The sequence below is a fragment of the Leptidea sinapis genome, chromosome 18 (assembly GCF_905404315.1).
Source record: "Leptidea sinapis chromosome 18, ilLepSina1.1, whole genome shotgun sequence".
NCBI lineage: Eukaryota > Metazoa > Arthropoda > Insecta > Lepidoptera > Pieridae > Leptidea > Leptidea sinapis.
The window spans coordinates 9840714-9864284 of NC_066282.1; the positions used below are offsets into that span (position 1 = coordinate 9840714).

A 23571-nucleotide genomic window follows, 5' to 3' on the forward strand; every position below is an offset into this window, starting at 1 on the left:
TACAAATTGGGTTTTTTAAGAAGAAGATAATTCGTTGTGAACCATTCCACTAATTTAGTAATTTAATAAAGCGAATATTTTTTTCTCACCCAGTAAAAGCAATTTATTTAAATGTGATATGCTGCAATATGATATTGATGTTTATCACCTTGAGATGATTTAGATATGTTATCGTTATACAAAGAATAACATGAGAAACTATCCGTGAAAAATTTGTATAAATTATATTGTAAGTTATGTTGTGGAAGAAATATTACTGCGTATTATTGCTTATTCTATTTACTCATAAATATCTCAGAGTCATGATTGAAACATTAAATATCTGATCCCTATTCTGTGATTATGCAATAAACATCCAAGTCGAAGAGCTTGAAATTAAAAATAATTGTTTATTTATCCAAATGTTTTGAGTATTCTTGAGTGTTAATTCCGCTAATATTCGTCTCCAAAGAATTCGACACGTGTTTTGCCTCTGATGAACAGATGACCATTGGGGCAGTAAAGTCCTCGTATAGCGACTACGTACCGGAAGACGCAGTGTTGGTAGGCCCCCCAAAAGATAGACCGACGATCTGGTCAAGATCGCCGGAATACGTTGGATTGAGGCAGTGCAGGTCCTATCGTCATGGAAATCTTTGGGAGGCCTTTGTCCACCAGTGGACGTCTTCTGGCTGATGATTATGATGATGATGAGAGATATCGCTTCAGTGCGCGTCTTCTAAATTTATCACGGGGATTATTCCGAAGAAGAATTTGACGTGGTTCCAGCCAGCAAATTCCACCTTCGCACAACACGCCACAAATTAGAATATTGTCCCAACCATCTGGATGTTTGACCTTCGAGAAACTTCTTCCATGTACCTATAACCAAAGTATGTAATGAGCTTCCATGTGCGGTGTTTCCAGGACGATACGACATGGCTATCTTCAAAAAAAAGTGAACAATTTTTTGAATGGTGGGCAACTTCTCTGGTGTTGCTGGAGATTGTGTGCGGCGATGATCACTTAACATCAGGTTACCCGTACACGCGCTTGCCTCCTCTTTTATAAAAAAATAAATAGAACATTTTAAGATTTAATAGAGATTTAAGAGAGAATCTTTACTAGTGGGAGGCTCCTTTGCACAGGATTGTAGGCTAGATTATGGGTACTAATGTGTAAGCATGATTGTGTTACGGTGTGAAGTGCGCCGTTGCTAGTGAAATTACTGGGCAAATGAGACTTAACATCTTATGTCTCTATGTGACGAGTGCAATTGTAGAGTCGTTTAGAATTTTTGGGTTTGTCAAGGATCCTGAGCAGTTCTGCATTGTAATAGCAGGGCGTATCAATTACCATCAGCTAAACAACCTGTTCGTCTCATCCCTTACTGACATAAAAAAATCTTTTTTGTATGATATATGTAGGTACTGATACGTAATATAAATATGAATTTAAGATGTCCACTCAGGTAAAGCTGGAGGCAGAAGCTAGTATGAAATAAACATATTTTATTTCATCCAAAATAAAGGTTCTCGTGTTATCAAGAACATTATTTTATGAAACGTTTATTGAGTAACCGGTATTCTAACATAAATAATCAATTTATTTACCTCAAAGAGTAACACTTATATACTTACTAACTTCTTTGGTTATAAAAACATTTATACAGTAGTCATTTCGGCAGGCTCATAATTTTTGTATAAGTTAAAGTAGAGATTTGTACGGTAAATGTAACTATAGCATAAATGACTAGGTGTTACCCGCGACATCATCCCCCTTACTATCATCCCCCCGTACTTCAATTATGTATTTAAATTTCGGTCAGTAAGTAATACAGTAATGGCTCTAGCTAAAACAGGAAGAGATAATATAAGTAATAAAGCTGTTATTCCTACTGCTCACACAAAATACGGGTTTTGGATTGCCATATTGCAACTCTATTACGTGTCTGTGGATGGATTAGAATAATATTAAAATCACGATACAAAAATAACTGTTGATCGTAGATGGTTGAAATTGTATGTATTTTTAACGCTAAATCATAATTAATAAATTTAAAAAAAAAGTAAAAAAATAAATTTAGGGGACCCTTAACATTTAGGGGGATGAAAAATAGATGTTGTTCGATTCTCAGACCTACCCAATAAGTATAAATTTCATGAGTATCGGTGAAGCCGTTTCGGAGGAGTTTAACAACAAACACCGCGACACGAGAATTTTATATATTAGATAAATTTGAATATCATAAACAATTTCGTTATATCACTCGACAACCACGTGTCATTCTTGTTTTCATTTAATGATATACAGAGGTAAATATATTATTTACATAAAAGAAAACCGGTTGTTCAATAAAGATTTTATTTATTACTTCAGATAACAGCTGGAAATTTATTTTAGAACGAAATTAATCATGTCTGGAGGCCTTTTACGAAAATCGAAATACGAAGTATCGGTTGACGGATCGTACATTTATTTACTTATTATGATAGTGTTTCGAATCCGAAGATCGAAACGAAGTTCGCGATTAGACATTTTGTCTTTCGTTTACCTTATTCCCAAATTCACTTGACACTTACGTTTTCGTTGTTTGACATTGACAGCAATTAAAACTAATTTTTAAATTTCTAATTTGCTATCGGTTTTGGCACGATTTACCGGTAATATAAGTATGTACATTCATATCATCTTTGTGTAATTTTATGTCTATGTTTCCGAAAGGAATTACGACCGCACTATTCGGATCCGAAGTACTTTGATAATAGGATTTAAATCGAAGTTCGTCGTTCTTTCGTTTTGCACCAAAACTATGTATTTCGATTGTCGTAATAGGTGCCCAGGAGCCCTATTACCAAAAGCGAAATACGAAGTTTCGGTTGATGGATCGTATATTTTCCTATTACGAAAGTATTTCGAATCCGAATATCGATACGAAGTTCGCGATTAGACGTTTTGTCTTTCGCTTATCTAATTCCCAAATTCACTTGACATTATTATGATCGTAACTACAACTGCGCTTTATATGGTTATGTCTATGGTTCCGATACGAAATCCGTCCGCACTATTCGGATCCGAAGTACTTTGGTAATAGGATTTAATTCGAAATTCGTCGTTCTTTCGTTTCGGACCGAAACTTCGGCTTTCGATTTTGGTAATAGACCTTCAGATTCATATTCAGTTGTATGACATAAGCTTAACAATAAACAAGAGTTAATGAACACAAAATTGAGAAGTCGTTTTGAACAAAATTATCCAAATGATTTTTCACGTTTTTTTCAAACAATTCGACACTTGTTTTGCTTCTACACGAGGCATCCTCAGGACATGTTGACTCGCCAAACTCTGGCATGAGACTCGACTTTTGTTTTAAGACAAATATTGGCGGAATTAACGCTGAGGAAAACTCAAAACATTTGGATAATTATGGATTTCCGCAAAGTAACGCCAACATCAATAAATTTTCTTGAACAAAATTTGCTACGGTTTCATTCGTACGAGATAGACAAGAGACGGTAAAAATACATATTGTTCTAAAAATATCCATCACTTGCTTAAATTTATTCTATGTTCAATCGCTATACTAAATTTGCAAGCCAAACTTGATATTTTAAGCCATTTCCTGCTTTATTATATTATTTATTGCTGAATATAAATTTTTCAAACCATATATAGATGACATACTATCGAACCATAATATAATAATATGATACAGAATATAATATTTCTATGAAAAAGACAAATAATTATCGAAATTGAGAAAATTTTCTATATTGTATGTATTTAGGAATGAAGATTATAAATGATGAATGAGTTAGAAATATTGAAATGTAGATTCATGGTGGATTAACGGAAATCTTAAGAATCTGGATTTAAAATAATCTTATGTTATATATTAACTGTGGAGTGAACGTTGTCACTCCGCAGTTAGAATTTTTTTATTTTTTTTTATGAACATAAGGGACGAGACGAGCAGGACGTTGAGCAGATGGTAATTGATACGCCCTACCCATAACAAAGCAGTGCCGCTCAGGATTCTTGAAAAACCCAAAAATTCTGAGCGGCACTACAATTGCGCTCGTCACCTTGAGACATAAGATGTTCAGTCTCGTTTGCCCTGTAATTTCACTAGCTACGGCACCCTTGAGACCGAAACACAGTAATGTAAATACACACACACAGTATATTGCTTACACATTACTGCTTCACGGTAGAAATAGGCGCGGTTGTGGTACCCATTATCCAGCCGCCATCCGGTGCAAAGGAGCCTCCCACTGGTAAACAATAAAATTTGCTATGGTTTTATTCAAACGAGATGGATAATAGCCGGTAAAAATATATATATTGTTCTTAAAATATCCATCACTCGCTTAAATTTATTCTATTTTCAATCGCTATCCTTAATTTGCAAGCCAAACTTGATATTTAAAACCATTTCCGAAAAAAATCGAACCATCTTTAAATGATTGATGATGACATAGTATTGAACCATCTATAGCTTCTATATATAATAGAATAGAAACACTTTATTAGCAATAAAAACACACACCTTCAATTTAAAGCATAAATCTTAAAGTAATATATTAAATGAAATAAAAAATATTAAAATATAGACAAAATAATTAAATAAACTGTGCGGCGCGTGATTCCCTTCTAAAAGATACAGAATATATTATATTCAATGAAAGAGACTAGAAGGACTTATAAGAGACTAAAACAATTTTCGAAATTGAGAAAATTTTCTATATTGTATGGATTTAGGAATGAAGATTATAATTAATGATGAATGAATTAGAAATATTGAAATGTACATTCATGATATATTAACGAATATCTTAAAAATCTGGATTTAAAATAATTTTAGATCGTTAGAGTCTTATATTACTGCGTTAACTACACAGTAACAATTTTTTTCAATACTAAACTTAATCTTAAATCTTAATTAATTGTAAAACCAACTACATTATTTAATTATTTTTTTATTTCATTATTATTACAAAAATAATCAAATATTTCATTATATTTATACAAATATAACAAATCTTATAACTATATGTACAGTACTATGATGAAATAAAATAAAACTATCATTACGGTGAAGCGTACCAAGAATACTGGCAGCATTTCCACGTTGGATAGCTAGGCTGATCCGTTGATCGAAATAAGTGTTAGCGCTTGGATTGCCATTAGCCCTATTGAGGCGAGATGATAGTACTTTGATTCTAAGATACTATACCAAACGGCACAACGATGTAAGACTCATTGAGACCGACATATTTGTGACTTGGTGTTTTCGGCAGCCGAAGCAGTAGCCCCAGCACCAACTGACGTAACTTGGACGTGAGAAGGAGCAAATATTGTACATTCAAGAGAAAATCACTTTAATCGGCATTTCCTATCTTCTTCAAAGTCTTCAATCACTCGGAAGTCGACTTTTACCAGTTGAGATCAAAGTCCACTCCAACTAAGTAACGGGCATAGCTTGAATATTAAATTAAATCATTTTAAGTGATTGAGATTATGTTTTACAAAATCTTAATAATTTCTTCATATATCTAATTACATTATGTCGACTTTTACTAGTTTAGATCAAAGTCCACTCCAACTAAGTAAAGGGCATAGCTTGAACTCTATCATTTTAAGTGATTGAGATTATTTTATACAAGATCTTAATAATTTCTTCAAATATCTAATTAAATGTAATTACAAGACCTTTTATTCGTTAAAACTAAATCACTTAAATCGGCATTTCCTATCTTCTTCAAAGTCTTCAATCACTCGGAAGTCGACTTTTACCAGTTGAGATCAAAGTCTACTCCAACTAAGTAAAGGGCATAAGGGGCTAAATAAAGGGTAAGTGATTAATATTATTTTTTACAAAATCTTTATAATTTATCCATATATCTAATAACATTACCAGACCTTTTATTCGTTAAAACTAAATATTTTTTAACTCACGAGTTTAGTTTTTTATTGCAGAGCAGGATGCATTGTTTAAAAATCATTAACGTCATTTCATATAATATCATATTGTTTTATGAAAAGCAGCATACCAATTACCAAAACAATCGGTGATAAATGTAAGGTAATATTTCAAATAGCTTTTCATTTGTTGATTATTTCTGTTGCAAATTACTTCAAAGTCAGATGGAGTCAGCATACAAATGAATATTACTAAATTTATATATTTTATTGATAAGTATTATGGCTGTGAATGCCAAGTTCTGGGTATAATCTAACAGAAGTTAATAAAATTTGAAGTTGAAAGAAAAGTTAAACTGGCAGAGAAATGAAGGGGCTTAAGGCTGACTGTGATGTGGATGCAAGGTGAAAGGTAATTTCACTGAACCCTTATATTATTATGAAGGTAAAGGTTACAAAACACACTTGTTGCGCCTTCAATTCCTATTTTCTACTAGCACTGTTTCATGTGCCATGTGTCTATTTAATACACAGTATTAAAAATAAAAGCGGCTAAGTGCAAGTCGGACTCCCCCATGATCGGTTCCGTAACAGCTTGTAGTTCGATGTAACTCTAATATATTTGAGTTGATTGAATGAAAGGTAAATTGCGATTTACGATCTATGACGTATTAAAAAAAACTAGTTACTAGATCTCGTTCAAACTAATTTTCGGTGGAAGTTTGTATGATAATGTGCATCATATATTTTTTTTAGTTTTCTTATTCTCTTATTTTAGAAGTTATAAGGGGGAGGGGGGACACATTTTTCCACTTTGGAATTGTCTCTCGTGCAAACTTTAGAAAAAAATGATAGTAGAAACCTCATCAATCATAATTTTGCATGACGGCCATCTTGGATTTCAAAAATGATCCCAAATTCATTCTCTGCACCCTCGTGAATCTCGGATACGATATCCATATTGTTAAAATCATAATTTTGCATGGCGGCCATCTTGGATTTCAAAAATGGTCCCAAATTCGTTCTCTGCACGCTCGAGAACCTCGGATTCGATATCAATATTGTTGAAATCATAAATTTGTGCAGCGGCCATCTCGGATTTCAAAAATGATCCCAAATTCGATCTCTGCACCCTAGAAAACCTTGGATATAGCTGTGAACGGCGCCTCTATCGTCTCTCTTTTTCATTTCATCGAGTTTCAAAAAACAACGATTCTAAAGAACTTCTTTAGATACTTACACTTCAAAATGGTTGCAACAATAATTATTAAATACGTGATGTTTTTAATTAATTCTTAATTTATATTTTATTTCTTCTTGCTTATTACATATAATCTGGTATTTCTTACAATTTATTGATTTAGGGAAATGTCTATTCACTTGCAACATTATTTAGCTGTCTGTGTGCGTGTTGTCGAATGTAGGTACGTGACGCTCACGCACACATTAATTATAATGTTACTTCTATATTGACAGGAACTATGAATGAAACTATCGTTCTGAGCGTTATTATTCTATGAATGTAGGTATAATTTCTTTCGTTGGTTTAATCCGTGACAGCTGCAGTTGTCAGTTGGAACTGTCATAAGCTTGCCTATCCAGGATGTGCCAAAGATGTCAAATTGCGATGGTCATATTTAAGAACGATATACATAGTAATTGTATATTTTTTGCTGTGGTCGTATAACCTAGACAAATTAATTTTGTTATAAAAAATTGAAAGTATTCTACTAGCCTTGAGTAGGCATTATAGGCCTTGAGTGCGTAACGAAAAACTATCTGGTTGGATGTTCAATAGAAGTTCGATTATAGAGTAAAAGAACTAAATTTATCTGTATTTACTTGGAATTAAGTATAGGTATATTATTTAGACTCTAAATATGGTAGGTAGGCAATGCCTATTGGCATATATTCAATGCGCGCCCCTGCTTGCATATTACTGATAGGCAGAAAAGGCGACATTGTCGTACCTAAATTGCCAGCACTCTGCGCAAAGAAGCATCTCACTGGATTTACATATTATATGCTTAAATATTGACTAACTATCTAGTTAATAACAGTCTTAGAACTATTTTTCGATATATATGTATACAAAATCTCATAATCCACTGGTACTACCCATCTATTAAACGGAGTTTTCACAATCGATTCCACTACTTGATAGACGTCACTTAGACAACACAGATAAGCACTCGAGTTATATTTCACACATCAGGTTTCGCGTCTAAATTGCGTTTGTCTACAATAAACAATAAATATTACAAAAATCAAATTACTTGCGGCGAGATAAGAAGCGACTTTTTCTTTCGGCGTGAGCAGGAAAATCTTCAAAAATACTCTGACCAACAACTGTTTGACCGACACTTCAGATTATTACCTAGTAAAAAGTACCCCTCCCTTTTACCTAGCCACTGTTCTGCCTTTTTCTTCAACAGTAGTACCTCTTTCGCAAACCCGTCATTGCTCTCCAAGTGTTGTTCATTGCCAACATCCAAGGTTCGTTTTTTTCTGGATTCTGGATTCCTTTTTCATTCTGTCGATGCAGCCATATTTAAGTCTACCGTTGGCAGTTAAAAAAGGTGGGCTACTCAGAGTGTCAGATGCTCTGCTCTGTTGGTGTTAAGATGTTATTTATCTATATTTGGTTTCTTATCCTCGTTATCGTGTTTGTAAAATTTATAATAGTACCACGCGTAAAACATGGAAGCATTTACATTTTAATCATGATAATATGAATACTATGTATAACAATTATTGTTGTGTGTAATTACGTGCTATTCCAATTTTATAATTTTAATTTAAAACATCGTCTACAAACATTTATTTTAGAGCATGCTAGCAAGAAAATAATTTACCATATTTTAAAGTTTGTACCATGTTAAATGTAGGGCGTTCAATAAAAAGTGAATATGTGTATGTTGCCGGTAACTTTTATTAAATCTAAATAAATTTTTCAATATAGTAAAATATAATAACATTTTAACTTAATACACTTGAAGTATAATGTTCCTGTACTTCACCGATCATAGCTTCAACATCTTTGACGACTTCAACGGCTGACCTATGACTGGGGCATTATCTTGATGGAACAAAACAATTGTTACAAGTTGACTCGCCAGTCATGGGAAATTTTATTAAATAGCTATTTTAATTTATTCTGCATATTTAAAGCCATGAACACCCTTTTACGAGTACTATCCCAGAAAAGAGATTGTTGCCGCCAAACGGCTCACCTTAAATTTTGTTATGCTCTTTCTTCCATGACTGTAATTTTGTGTCTGGATCTTAATGGTGAAGCCACGTTTCATACAAATTGGTCGAAATCGATCTAATTAATGTTCAGGACCTTAGGACGTTATGGCCAATGAAGTTCGGGAAATTTTCAGTACAATTTGTTCTTTTAAAATGCTATGTTTAACTTACAGTAATACGACAATCTGCTAAAACATTTTTTTCAACTTTCTTTAACCATTTCTTCGGCCACGACCGTTGTAGTAATTTCTTCTTGAATAAAATATTCTACATTTAAATTTGGAGTAAGAGTATTTACTTTTTTGGACTCCAAGGAGTTTATATCTCATTCTCACTATTTATTGAATGCCCCTCGTATATAATATTATAGCTAATGGCTAAATGTTGGTATTGGCTAATCATTTCCTTAAACTTAAATATAATATTGTAGTTTGATTTTTGCATTGGTGAACTGGGAGAACATATGCCGTGACGGAAAAAGCGTATTTCATCCATGCGATATAAGACGCATAGTCCGATGGACCCCTCGCTACTAATTACGGGATATTTACGCAAACCATGGAATAGTGAAGTTCCATTTGCGGTCTTCTTAATACGTTCTTTTTTACCTACATTATATTAATTATGTTATGCTATATACTCGGCGCCAAAAAAAGCCAATGCGTTCTTAGACGAAACGAGAAGACCAAAACATCAAAAATATAATTATTACAATAACGAATTTGATCAAATCACTATTTTTGAAATTATACTTATTTAGGCGCTTTATGAAAAAGTTATGGGAGTGAAGTGAGCGATTTAAGACGCGCTCGCATCACTGTAACACAAATAATAAAAGTTATTTTTTTTGGGTTCTTCGTACATTATTAGGACAGGCAAAGGGTTCAACCCCATACAGCCATATTCATTATTTAATAATTAATTGGCAAAGCCATGTTTGCAAGATTTTTACAAAATTATTCTTTCTAAAAAAGTAGAATAGCACGATGAATAAATAATTTTAATGATTTTTACTTCGTTAGGCCAAAGAAGTATTACTTCTTACGTGCATATGTAAGTACACACACAGTTTTTTATAAATTTTCCCGCAACACATATTATATAGGTAACACCAGGGATCAGAAAGTAACGAAAGGCATAAATTAATTAATGTAAATTGTAGGTTAGCATTTATTTCCCATTTCTAGGAAGTAAATAAAGATTCATATTGATTTAAAATACATTTTGAATACTACCGACTAGATGGACTATTTGCATTTAGACAGCATGAATTAGTAATTTTGAATGAATTTGCGAAGTTTTAAGTCGAACTTGTATAAACAAATACTATAATATATAACTATGATTATGATTATTATTGATGTATTATTAAAAAGCAACTTATCAAATATTGGGAAAAAGTTCGAAAATGGAAATCTTGTACACAATAGGGTATTATATTTTAAAATACTTTTAATTTGATTTTTTACATCCTAAAAGTTATCAAACACATCAAATTATAGATAAAAACATTCTTATTTAATTAAAAAATAAATATTCTTTCCCGGCAAGATATTTCGGCTATTCAAACGCGCCATTTTGCGCGGGGTTTCTGTGATGTCAGAGTCTATCCCAAGAATCTGTAGTGTACTAATAAATGTATGGCCGGTTTTTTCCTCCTGATATACTGCAAAAACTACTAAATGGATCAGAATAATTCTTATACCATTAGATGCAGCGTGTTTAGGAGAAGATTTTAGTATATAATATGTTGGTGATTACTTATTTAGAACCTATTTTTTTACCTAGAAATGCCTATAATATTAGAAAAAATAATATTTCAACAACATTCCATTATCTCTGTTCTTATTTGTACAAAATTTAACGGACTTTTATTATTTTATAAGTTCAAAATAAAATGGCACTTCCTAATAACAAAATAAGGCGAGAAATGTGGTGGTGTCATGCTACGTTCTTCGAATTGGTACATTTATGGAGCCGGACCGGTGTAGCGCTAAAAGATAATTTGAAAAAATATCATACAATGTAGGTAATTCAAAGAACCAAATTTTTGTTTCGTGTCTCATAGATACCTCTTAAGGCTGCTATCCCAAGAAATCGGCAAAAAAGCACATATTTAAAACCATTACTTGACAGTTTATGTGAAGGTTATATTTTTACAAAAAATAATTATATATCTATAGAATATAAGAAGAAAATACATTTTTTCCTTACATTTCTATTTGTTACAGACAGTGCGAAAAAATATCACCGAAACACCTCTAACTTTTACAGTTGGAGCCATACTAATCATTCAATCTAGATAAAAATTGTACGAAAAGTATTTATTTTGTACACCAATACTATTTAACATGACAGAGTTTTGTTTGTTTTGTAAAGAAAGTTGATTGTAATAAATTAAAAATGCTTCTAATTATGAATTAGAACTATGGCGATCTTGTGTGAGAGAGGTAGATTATGGGTACCACAACGGCGCCTACTTCTGCCGTGAAGTAGTCATGTGTAAGCATTACTGTGTTTAGGTCTGAAAGGCGCCGTAGCTAGTGAAATTACTGGGCAAATGAGATCATCTTATGACTCAGTGTGACGAGAGCAGTTGTAGTGCTGCTCAGAATTTTTGGGTTTTTCAATAATCCTGAGCGGCACTGCAATGTAATGGGCAGGGCGTATCAATTACCATCAGCTGAATGTCCTGGTCATCTCGTCTCTTATTTTCATAAAAAAAAGGTAATCTGGCTCCGCTCGATTCCTCAAGGCCATTGGCTCGTCCCCAGCCTTAACGGTAGCCCTTTCACGTTAAATACCCTTCAGGTTTGGGCTCCTTACTTACTTATTTTCCCCTTACTTCTCGCAAAATATATCAGGTCGCTTAAGTAAGAGGCACGTAAAGATAATACATTCGGGTCAATTACTTGTGAATGGTACGTATCAGACATCAACTTGTTGACACACTAGATAAGTACAAATTAACACCAGCTGTGAGCATAGCCTCATGGCAATCATTAACGCTTGAGATCCGCAATGTATTTCTTAGAATAATGTCGTAAAACATTGATGGTATACATAATGACTTTACTTCTTAAAATTTGTTTAATCTTCGCCCATAAATATTTTATTGGTTTCCGACGTAATCGCAATAAAATGTGTTACTTTATGGTATTTGCATAACTAACACAAATGCTTAAAATATCTATATCGAATAAGAACTATATTAAATAATAATAATAATAAGTTCATTATTTCATCCAACAAAGGATCATAATGTGTTAGTAAGAAAGTAACCTTAAACCTAGTGTTAGTACAATATGTCTTAAAAACTAAGCCTTCCTAGCCTAGGACAGGGTCGACTTGTCAGTACATGTAACATACAGCAGTGGCTCAGGTTCTGACAATCGAATCTTTGCGAACATGCCCTCAGAATACCATTGGGGCACGCCCGAAACCCCTACGCAACAGGGATGTACAACGCTTACGCATAGTCGCGTAAAAACAATCTACGCGCGCCTCAGCAAACATCCCCGACGCGCTGCAGTATTGTGGCATTGGCACGTGTTAAATGAGTTACAAAAAAAAAACATCAAACAAAAATACAGAAAACAATACGTCTAGGGGTCAAAAGTGTGTAGCCGGCCTTTAAGTTGGGAGTATGCTTTATGCTTGGAGGTCCCTAAGGCTCGGGTTACTATGGATGCGAGTTCTGACGAAAATTTGTTCTGACGAGGATTTCGGACGTACTCGTTGGCGTTTACACTGTGCGCGTTTTCTGTGATTCTGATAGTCAGTTCGTTTCTGCCGTCCAGCGAAGATGGACGAATTTGATGAATTTGATTTTCTTGAAAGTCCATTATTTGAATTATTATTGTTAAATGGTGGAAAGACAGAGCATGTCAACGAGTTATTTTCTATAAGAGACGACAAAGAATAGTTCCAAATGTAGAGTGTTGAGTTCTTTAGCAACTTTCTCCCACTTTTGCCGAGAAATATATCTGTTGTGATAATTTTTGTCTCTCATATCCCACAAACACCTGTTCTCGTACACGAGACTGATCAATTTATCGTTATCCATGGTGGAAACCAAATCACTCGAAATTCGCAGACGCAGGTCGTGCGAAAAAATCAAACAAGTTTGAACGCTCGAGTGGTTCTGACGACGTCGTGCATGTTCTGACGCGTTCGTCGTTGCCAGTGTAAACACTGTCATTGGATACCAGGTGTTTGTTTCTTCTGACGAATCCGTCAGAACTCGTATCCATAGTAACCCTAGCCTAAGTCGTAACAGTTCACGAAAATAGTAGCCAGTAATTGATTCCAGAATGTAGCTTGAGCCAGACAAGAATTTTATCGCAGAACAACGTAGCATTCTGACATTATCTCCGGAATTCGGCTGCTGGTATCAACTCGAACAACTCCTCTGATCTCTCGCGTTGATAAATGCGGAAGAAGATGCAGAAAGAACCCATATCTCATCGCCAACGCGTTTAGATATTCCTGTTACTTTAACTAATTCTTCTGTTCATTATTCCCTGTGGTAAAATGTTAAAAGAATTACAGAAGTGATAAATTCTAACAAACATCGGATCAATGCACGCAAATGTAAAAGTTTGAGATGCCCATTGAAAAATTTGGCTTTTGATTATGGCTAACTCCAGAACTCGAATTAAAATGGGTATAAAAAGGCGTTCAAATATCATATTATTATGATGAATTTAGAAGTTTATTTGATTTTGTTTTGTCCACGTTGTTCTTATATAAATAATACTAATAATTATAATTATAAATACAATATGAATGATTATGATAATACTTATTTTTTAAATTTTCTATTCTATTCTTCCAATTGTCGTCTTCTATTAAAGGGGCACCACAATTCAGTGAGTGTATGTTACCTACGTGTAAGTAGACCACCAAGCTAAGAGCATACATTCGATAGTTCTTAACGAACTGACTAGTGTTTACGGTAGTAACCGGAACCAAGATTGAAAAATTATAAATGTCTTTATAAGATATTTCACCCTATGTATTGACTCATCAAGATATCTCTAGAACCATAAAGGTGTGAAGAGACTTGAAATTTGGTAGAAGTATTTCTTTTGCCAAGCAAATATCAGGTATATTTTACGAAATTCCACCCGCAAGCTTTTTTTATTAAGGTCAGAATAACAAGTGTCGGGTCGGCGTAAATAAAAATAATAGAATAGAATAGAAAACACTTTATTAGCAATAAAAAAGAGACACCTTAGATGTACAGAACTAATTATAATATTAAATACTAAATTAAATGAAATAGGTAACAAAAATTATTAAAATGTGAAGTAAAAATAAAAATTACATAAAATTAAAAATTAACACGCTGCACGTGATTCCCTGCTAAAAGGAGCTGACTCAGTACATTGTTGGTCAGTGCAGAAGACACCAACACAACACACAATATTAAAATTTTATAATATTGACATTTGACATTGAATTAGTTTGAAGCGATAAAAGTTAAAAGGTTAAAAACCGTACAATATTGTATATTTTTATTAAAAAGATCGCAAAAAAAGAATGCTGGGAGAGTTTCTTGCGCCGCTTCTTCTCTCTCAGAGCACCATTTGTTTCCGAAGCGGTAGTAGTATCTAGTATATTAGAAATGACATCAAAAAGAATTTAAAAGGAATCAATTTTGAGAAAATAATTGCCTTTTATGCCTTTTCAAACTTTTCACAGCCTTAATTTTGTTAGATGTCTGCACAGTAATGTATACTTCAAATAGATCAATTCAAAACCCCTTAGTTATATCCTGTTTGAATAAAGTTTATTCGACTTGACTTGATGACTTATACGTAAAAACGGCAAATTTTGATATTGACTCTTATGGATATCATCTCATATAACAGAAGCTATGTGACCTCGTAATTGACCCTTTTTATTAAAAGACGTTTCCTTCAGAAACACGTTATGCCTTTAAGGTAAACGATTATATGCTTATTTGCCTGTTGTTACATTAGCATATAATTCTGTTATCTGTAGGAAGTTTTACTCCACACTTTATTGGCAACCTTTCAAAACAAGTTCTTATATTCACATGCCTCATTACATCATTCCCTATTCTATCATCTAAATTCACTCTATTAATTAATAGAGTTTCCACAGTTAGTCTTTTATTATCGTTTTTTCATCGCTCATTAATTTGCTGAGGGTGGCTACAAATTTTAATCTTACAATAGCTTTAAGTATCTCCTATTGAGCTATGGCTCAATAGGAGCACGCGTGTGCACGCTATTAGTTATGACTAATAGCGTGCACACTTTTGTTATTGTCAAAATAATTTAATGTATCTTAATATATATAAATTACGTGACACGTCCGCGATGGACTCCTAAACTAATGAACGGATTTTAATGGAAATTACTACATCGAGTGCAGTTTAGTCCAACTTGAGAGATAGGATGGTTTTTATTTCGATTTCGGACCCGTAATTACTTTTATTTTCAATATTTGTTTTGTATGGACATATTTTCTATGAGAGAATTTAGTGACGCACGGTATGATAGTTCTGCTGTGAAACAATTAACAACAGGGAGCAATGAGGTTCTATACATAGTATAGACTAGTTCTATTCTATCTTTTTCTTCTTTTTCTCCTGGGTCACCATCCACTTTTCACTACTTTTTCTATTCTTCTTCTTCTTCTTTTACACTTTCGAGTCAGAACTAGAACTGCCGTAGGTCACGCTTAGTACGGCTTATATGCCCCCTATATTATTGTCTTTTTTTAGGTATTGATCTTTTATTTCTTTTAATAGTAGCTTAGTAATATTTCCTAACCGTCCAAATTCGAACCCCTGTGTCTCTACTACTTCACGAAATATTTCCTGTTAGTGCAAAAAAAATTGAAAGTGTTTAATAAACGAAATTCTTTGAAAGAGAATTTGAATATTTTTTTCTGTTTTTGGTAGCTTGTTCTAAAACCAAAACAATGTCTTTACTAATAAAAAAAAAGCCTATGCTTATAACTTTTTAACAAACAACGCTCGAAATTTAAATCTCTATCGAATATCTACAATATTATCTACCTCTGTGTTTTGAACGGAAACAAAGACTTGCTACATTTTGAGATTACTTGGGACGTAATGAGACATTGTCGAGCATAATAGCTCGGCCGAGGGGTATGAAAAGGATTTTTTTAAATGAAAATAAGGGCCAAGACGAGCATTTATGGAACTTATGACGCAAAAAAATCAACTTATCATCAATTACATAACTTGTTTTCATTTATCGTTATACATTTCACAATTGACACAAAAACATCAATATAATGTACACTGTTAAAGAAATATCATTAAATAAACGAATACAATACGATTAAACTTGCTTTCTAAGTGACTTTTTATAAAATGTTAATTTATATTTAAACCGTAAAGTGAATATTTGGAATTGTTTTATTTTTAATCGTTTTTTTTTATAATTGACCGTGACGTCGACTCTAAGCTGTATTGTCAAGGTATAATAGAGGGATACTTATAAATGACATATAAACATAATTTAGGATTATGACTTCATAGTGCCCAACGTATTATCAAGGAATTCACTTAACCCGTGAGGACTCACGCTGGGTCTAAAAGACCCATCTCCGTTTTTGTTTGCTCATTATTCATGTATTATTGATTACTTCGCTTCAACCCTTCAGGTACCTTAAAATCATGTCATAAACTATTACCATTCTCCGCGAAACTCAGTTTTCAGCCGGCGTTTGCGCAGTACGGACGGCTCAAGTGTGTGTCGATTCAACCCATGTGTGAGTGCTACGTTAGTAATTTTTTTCAATTGTGATTTTTACATTTTTGTTTGTTTTGTATGCACAGAATATCACGTAAAAGGCTATCCGACAGTATTATCGAGCTAATTTGGATATGATAAAATATTTCTGAAAATGATTGCCCAGAAAAGGATAGGCTAGAGGTTAACTCAGATTATAGTCAGAGTGGAGGTGATGACTGCTCACACCCATCTTCTTTAGTTATATCTTCACGTGCCAAAGTGCCTATTGATTCATAACAAAGACCTGGTTTGAGAGTCGTTTCACTTATACATTGGCCAAGGGTATTTCATTACCCGCTAGAATATCCAAGAGTCCCTTAGAGCGAAACGAGACAGAAATTGGATAAATTTACTGCCCTAGGAAATATTATTGAATTTTTTGAAAGAGTAAGTTTTGATACTTTCGTAACTAAAACCGAAGAAACAATAAAGAGCTTCTGTTACTAATCTACGTGTTCAAGTGTGTGAAATACTGGGTGGCAAAGAAAACAGTAGTACAGAAAGTACTAGTAAAAGTTTCAGCTCGTGGCATGTGGTGAAGATGCTGTAATATGTATCCGTCAAAGAAGGATAACAAAACTTAAACAGCTTGTCTATACTGCAAAAAGTCTATATGTCGTGAACAAACTGGCTTTTTGTGCAATAAGTAAATAAGTAATCTTTGGTCTTATATATCTTTGAAAAAAAGTTAATTGTTTTTTAGTTAATTTCGAAGTTTTATATTTTGTTCTTTGATCATGTAGACTGATTTAGCATGTAGGTTCTAAGAATATTGATTATTATTGTTATTTTTGTTCAAAATTAGTTCCCAAACCCCTAACCCCAGGTTAAAAATAATTTCGTAATTTTTTTTACATAAATAAAAATAAAGTCTGAACTATACATTACTGGGATTCCTTTCATGAATATATGTAGAAAAGACTACTTATTCATTAAATTCATATTAAAATATAGGTTTAAGCTTACGGGTCTTTTCGACCCACGTGCGACTGTTTGTGTTCGAAAATGAGGTGCGAGTCGTCGCGGGTTAACAGTGAGTGATGAACTCGTGTTAAAACTTATTCATTGATTCCGATTGTATATTTTAATTCGGAACCAAGAAACCTTAGATTAAAACTTCATAGCCTTTTGTAGAAGTTCGTTCCAAGGTTTGATTATATTATTATAAATTTTAGTAAGAATGGAAAGAGCTTTAATGGAATGTGTGGCTGTGATCGAATATTGGAAATAGGCACCAAAAATCAAGTAAAACATAATCCCTACTAATTTTAACTTTCACTTTTAAACCACTGAACCGATTTTGATAAAATTCAGTATAGAGACAGTCTAGAACTTTGTAAAGGATTCCTTTAATCGCGAGAAAAAGACTTGGAGGGATTGAAATAGGAGAAGTTCGTCATTGTCCGACCTGTGTCGGGTTGAAATAGGGTATGATATATTATAAATATATTATATCTATATGATTTAGCTAAAGATATAAAAACACAGTAAAGTAGTTTATAATAATGAATAACAATAAGGACTTTATAATTAACCGCAGCATTTTGTTTATGTAATAAATAATGCCTTAAGCTTTGCCTAAAGAAACTATTCCATGAGGACGAAGTCTCGGGTTAAAGCTAGTAAAATAATAGTATATTGAAAATTCTTCGTATAGATGTCGCCAGCATGTCGTCCAATAAAGTGACTCTGTGTGCGAGTAACCGAGTGATTTACAAAATGATGTAAAATTTGTTGCTAAACACATTGCATATTAAAACTAACGATATGATAAATATTGTTTTCTCACATTAGATGTTCACTGATCGCTTACTGAAACGAACCGAAGTTAATTAAACAATACACGACGTAATCGTAATTGCTCATGTATGAAACAATCTTAAACATAGCATTCTAAAATTGCAGAAAGTAGTCGACCTCAGACAACGTTGACTAGCGCGGACTTTATTTACAATCGCTCGTTGCAACATTTAATAATTGCCATGCAGAATGTTAGCATTCTTACAAATAATAACAGCTCTTTGAAGGTTCCTAATATTCCATTGGAACCAAAAGCGTATACAATTTATTTTTTATTGAAGAGGAGAACAAATGAGCGAAAAACTTAAATCATCATTGCCACCTAATTCTCTTGCAAAACCAAAAGAATCAAAGCAGCATTACTAACCTTTTTGAAAGGCGTACGCGCTTTTTTGAAGGTACCGATGTCGTATCGTATCGTCCTGTAAACACCGCACAAGGAAGCTCATTCCAAAGCTTGGTTGTATGTGCAGACGCCACACATCTAGATGGGATGGATGATATCATAATTAGTGGCGTGTCGTCCTTTCTATTTTGTACTTGTTTTTAGAAAAAAAAAATGTAATGAATGATTTTGATATATCTAAATATTGAGATTATAAACATATTAATTATAATGAAATAATTAAATACCGCAATCGCCCATATTAATTGGATCATGATGTCACGGCTTAATAAATATCACCGCGTCGCCTGAAGTTTTGGTTGCAAAATAACGTGATATAATTTATTCTAAGGCGTGACGTCATAATTGGCCACCATAAAAATTTAAAGCGTTTTCGCGCTAATTCAAATTACAGTTATAATATCGTACCTTGAGAAGTATAAAAGCGGTGTTATGTCGATTTGTTTTTATCGTCATAGTAAAAAGCAACACAAATTACATTAGCTCAAATTTTTTCAGATTTTTCTTACAAGCAGTATGGGTCAAAAATTTGTTATCAGTGTATTTTGACGTTTGACAAAAATATATTGACTACAGAAGTAGTTTGATGGATTACACAGAAAACAATTGCTAATCTCCACGTTAATTGTTTGACTTTTACTTTAACGGCCTTACAAATAAACTTGGTATAAAGTTATAACTGATGATAAACAAAGAAAATGCAAAATGTTTACAATATCGTTGACAACACTGTCAATACAATGATAATTCTGAAGTTTTCCGAATGACAAGCTGCCTTGCAAATAAGCGCGGGAAACGTTATACGTCCGAACAAACCATTCGTAAGCAAACTGTCTATTTGTAGACATTTTACATACGAGTATTCTTGGTTTATGCTTAGTTATAACTTTATGCCAATTTTATTTGTAAGGCCGTAACTGTTTAAACCTGAAGAAATGTTTTTATTATCTTCAGAAAATGTTTGATAGCTTATTTTCACAAAATTTTAAATGTTGTAGTTTAGGTAAACATATCACTTCGTCTCATAGTATAGTCGATAGATATAAATAAAGGTAGGGAGTATGAGTATTTTATTATAAACAATTTTAAATAAATTATACTCAATCATCAATCCAAAAGTTGTAAGATTGGTTAGAAAATTTGACCATACTAATAATAATAATTCAGATGTTAGCATACGAATCGACAGATGTGATACTACAGGGCATGGATATTTTTATACCAAGCTCTGTAGTACCGATTGGTGGCAGATCACAGCCCTGGTTTGATGCGTCAGTTAAAGCAGCATCTGACTGACAAAAACAGGCGTATCGAACTTGGGTTGCGGCGCTGAGCTCAAAGGATCCAAAGTACTAAGTTCTGTAGAGGAAATATAACTGTACCTGCAGATTTTTTAAGCGGCAAATCGCACGTGCGAAATCGAAGCACATCGTCAAAATCGGCGAGCAGCTTACCAGTTACACGACCAGAATACGCAAGTACTGGTCGTTCTCAAAAGCTGCTCTTGGTAACTTCAACCAGCCGTCCCTGACGCCGTTGCACATGAGGAATGACACCCTGCCCCATACGGCAAAAGAGAAAGCCGATCTCCTGTGCGCTCTATTTGCCTCCAACTCGACTCTTGACGACAACGGAAAAACACCGCCGACCATCCTGCGGTGTCAGAGCTCTATGCCTGAAGTACAGTACAGACAGAAAACTGTTAGTTGAGCTCTGTTTTCGTTGGACGTCAGGAAGTCGAGCGAGCCGCGTGGCATTTCTCCAATCGTGCTTAGAACGTATACCCCTGAGTTGACGCTGGTGCTAACGCGTTTACTCCGGCATACATACATACATACATACATCCTCATATACAAAAGGCGTAGTCCCTGACTCATTAACATGTTCATGTCTACTTAACCGCCAGCTCTTGGTATACTTAGAGGGTCACCAGTTGATTAACGACCGACAGTACGGCTTTCGCCATGGTCGATCGGCAGGTGATCTTCTGGTATATCTAACACATAGATGGGCAGCGGCTATCGAAAGCAAAGGGGAAGGCCTGAACTTCCATCATTTGGGCTTCCCGAGAGTATATGCAAGTGAACCTCCAGCGTTCTCACTGGGCGCAGCATTCAGGTCGTTATCGACGGCCATTGATCAAATCCCAAGCCCGTGAACGCTGGAGTGGCCCAAGTCTGTGTGCTATCTCCCACACTGTTTCTTCTGCATATCAATGATATGTTAGACACCTCCAACATACATTGCTATGCAGAGGACAGCACGGGCGATGCCATATACACGGGCCATGCAGGTCACTCTCGGTATCCCGAGAGTCGACCAGTGCCGGGAGAAACTTGTGTCTTCTATCGAGTCCTCTCTTGAGAAGGTCGCGGAATGGGGTAAATTGTACCTTGTCCAATTTAACCCCCAGAAGACTCAAGTTTTCGTGTAAACCACTAAAAAGCCCCATTTGTCGTATCACCGCTCTTCAACAACTTCCCTTACAGCCTCGCCTAGTATCGGAATTTTGCGTCGCGATCTCTCGAGCGATTGCCAATTTCGCGGCCATCTGGAGAGCAAAGCCAAATTGGCTTCGAAGGAACTGGGCGTCATTAATTGAGCACGGCAATACTTCAAGCCGGCCCACATTCTAGCGCTGTAGATAGCGCAGGTCCGGCCACATATGGAGTATTGCTGTCATCTCTGGTCTAGCGCATCCCAGTATCAGCTCGATCCATTTGACCGCGTGCAACGTCGGGGTCCCGGTGCTCTGGAAACGGCTGGATCATTTGGCGTTGCGTAGAGACATCGCTTCATTTTGTGTCCTCTACCGCATTTATAATGGGCAGTATTCCGAAGAACTGTTTCACCTGATTCCTGCCGCTGAATTCCACCTTCAACGACACGACACGCCACAGTTAGGATATCATCCCCACTATCTGGATGTGTGGCGGTCCTCCACAGTGCGGTTTTTAAGGAGCTTCCTTCCACGTACTACAAAGCTGTGGAATGAACTTTCTTGTGCGGTGTTTCCGGGACGATACGACATGGGTACCTTCAAAAAAAGCGCGTATAACTTCCTTCAACGCCGGCAACGCTCCTGTGATTCCTCTGGTGTTGCAAGAGAATTTGGGCGGCGGTGATCACTTAACACCCGTACGCTCGTTTATCCTCCTTTTCCATAAAAAAGAAAAAAGAAAAATCTACCAGACACTACTTTTAAAATATTTGAAATTATGGCTCTATACGGGTTGGATATCTGAAACTGAACATTTGTAAGGTATACAGTTAGCCTGTTAATATCAATACACAGTGATAATATAATAATAATATTGACACACTTTTTACACAAATCAAATTATCTTGCCCCAAGTTAAGCATATATAGCCTGTGTTATGGGTTACAAGACAATGATATATTTAATACAATATACTTGCTTAAACATACATATATTCATATAAACATCCATATAAAAATACATAAATACATTTAAACATCCATGACTCGGAAACAAACATCTATATTCATCATATAAATGCATGCACCTACCGGGATTCGAACCCGGGACCTCTGGCTTAGTAGGTAGGATCGTTAACCACTCGGCTATACAGGTTGTCAATGATGACAATGTCAATGACAGTGATGTTCAATATTAAATTTTATCTTTATTTAACCAAAGAAACACTGCCAAATTTGAAGTACATAATAATATGATAGAGCTGGTTATGAAAGTTAAATTAAATTACATTGAACAGTGAAAATAAATATATTGTAAGTAAAATAAGAGACCAAAAAATGTCTATATCAGATATCAATCAAATTTTTTGTTACATAACAAAACATCCCGTGTAATTTCACGGCTTTTCATTTATTAATACAACCTGTATTGTAACAACACAAGATACCTATCAGTTTTTTTTAAGTTAGATGCGATAAAACGCCACTATCACGTACGAGCTTCTGAATGAAAAATATAAAGGGTTGGCCGCTCATAATACCATTTTTTTTTTATGCCAATATGGGACGAGACGCGCACGATGCTCAACTGATGGTAATTGATACGAACTGCTCATTACAATGTAGTCCCTTTCAGGATTCTGGAAAAATCCAAAAACTCTGAGCGGCACTACAATTGAGCTCGTCACACTGAGACATAAGATGTTAAGTCTCATTTTCCCAGTAATTACACTAGCTACGGCGGCCTTCAGACCGAAACACAGTAATGCTTACACATTACTGCTTCACGGCAGTAATAGGCACCGTTGTGGCACCCATAATCTAGCCGGCATCCTGTCCAAAGGAGCCTCCCACTGCTACAATACAATAACTCTTGCTCATTACAAAATTACGTCAGGAAAAGGCGCTGCAGACGGACCTACCTAACCGACATACTGTGTAAAGAAGTCTTTCACAAAGTTAAAAATATTACAG

The 23571-nt window shown here is 34.6% G+C and overlaps 1 protein-coding gene across 2 annotated transcripts in view; it reads left to right on the forward strand.

The window, feature by feature from the left end:
* The window catches only part of LOC126969558 (putative inorganic phosphate cotransporter), a 41815-nt gene that overhangs the window by 5939 nt on the left and 12305 nt on the right, over positions 1 to 23571 (forward strand). The window contains exon 1 of one of the 2 annotated variants that reach the window (XM_050815079.1): positions 16858 to 16929. The exons of the other annotated variant lie outside the window; for it this stretch is intronic. The gene's annotated coding sequence lies outside the window, so the exon portion shown is untranslated. Of the gene's footprint in view, positions 1 to 16857; positions 16930 to 23571 lie in introns of those variants that run through there. 2 annotated transcript variants of the gene reach the window in all.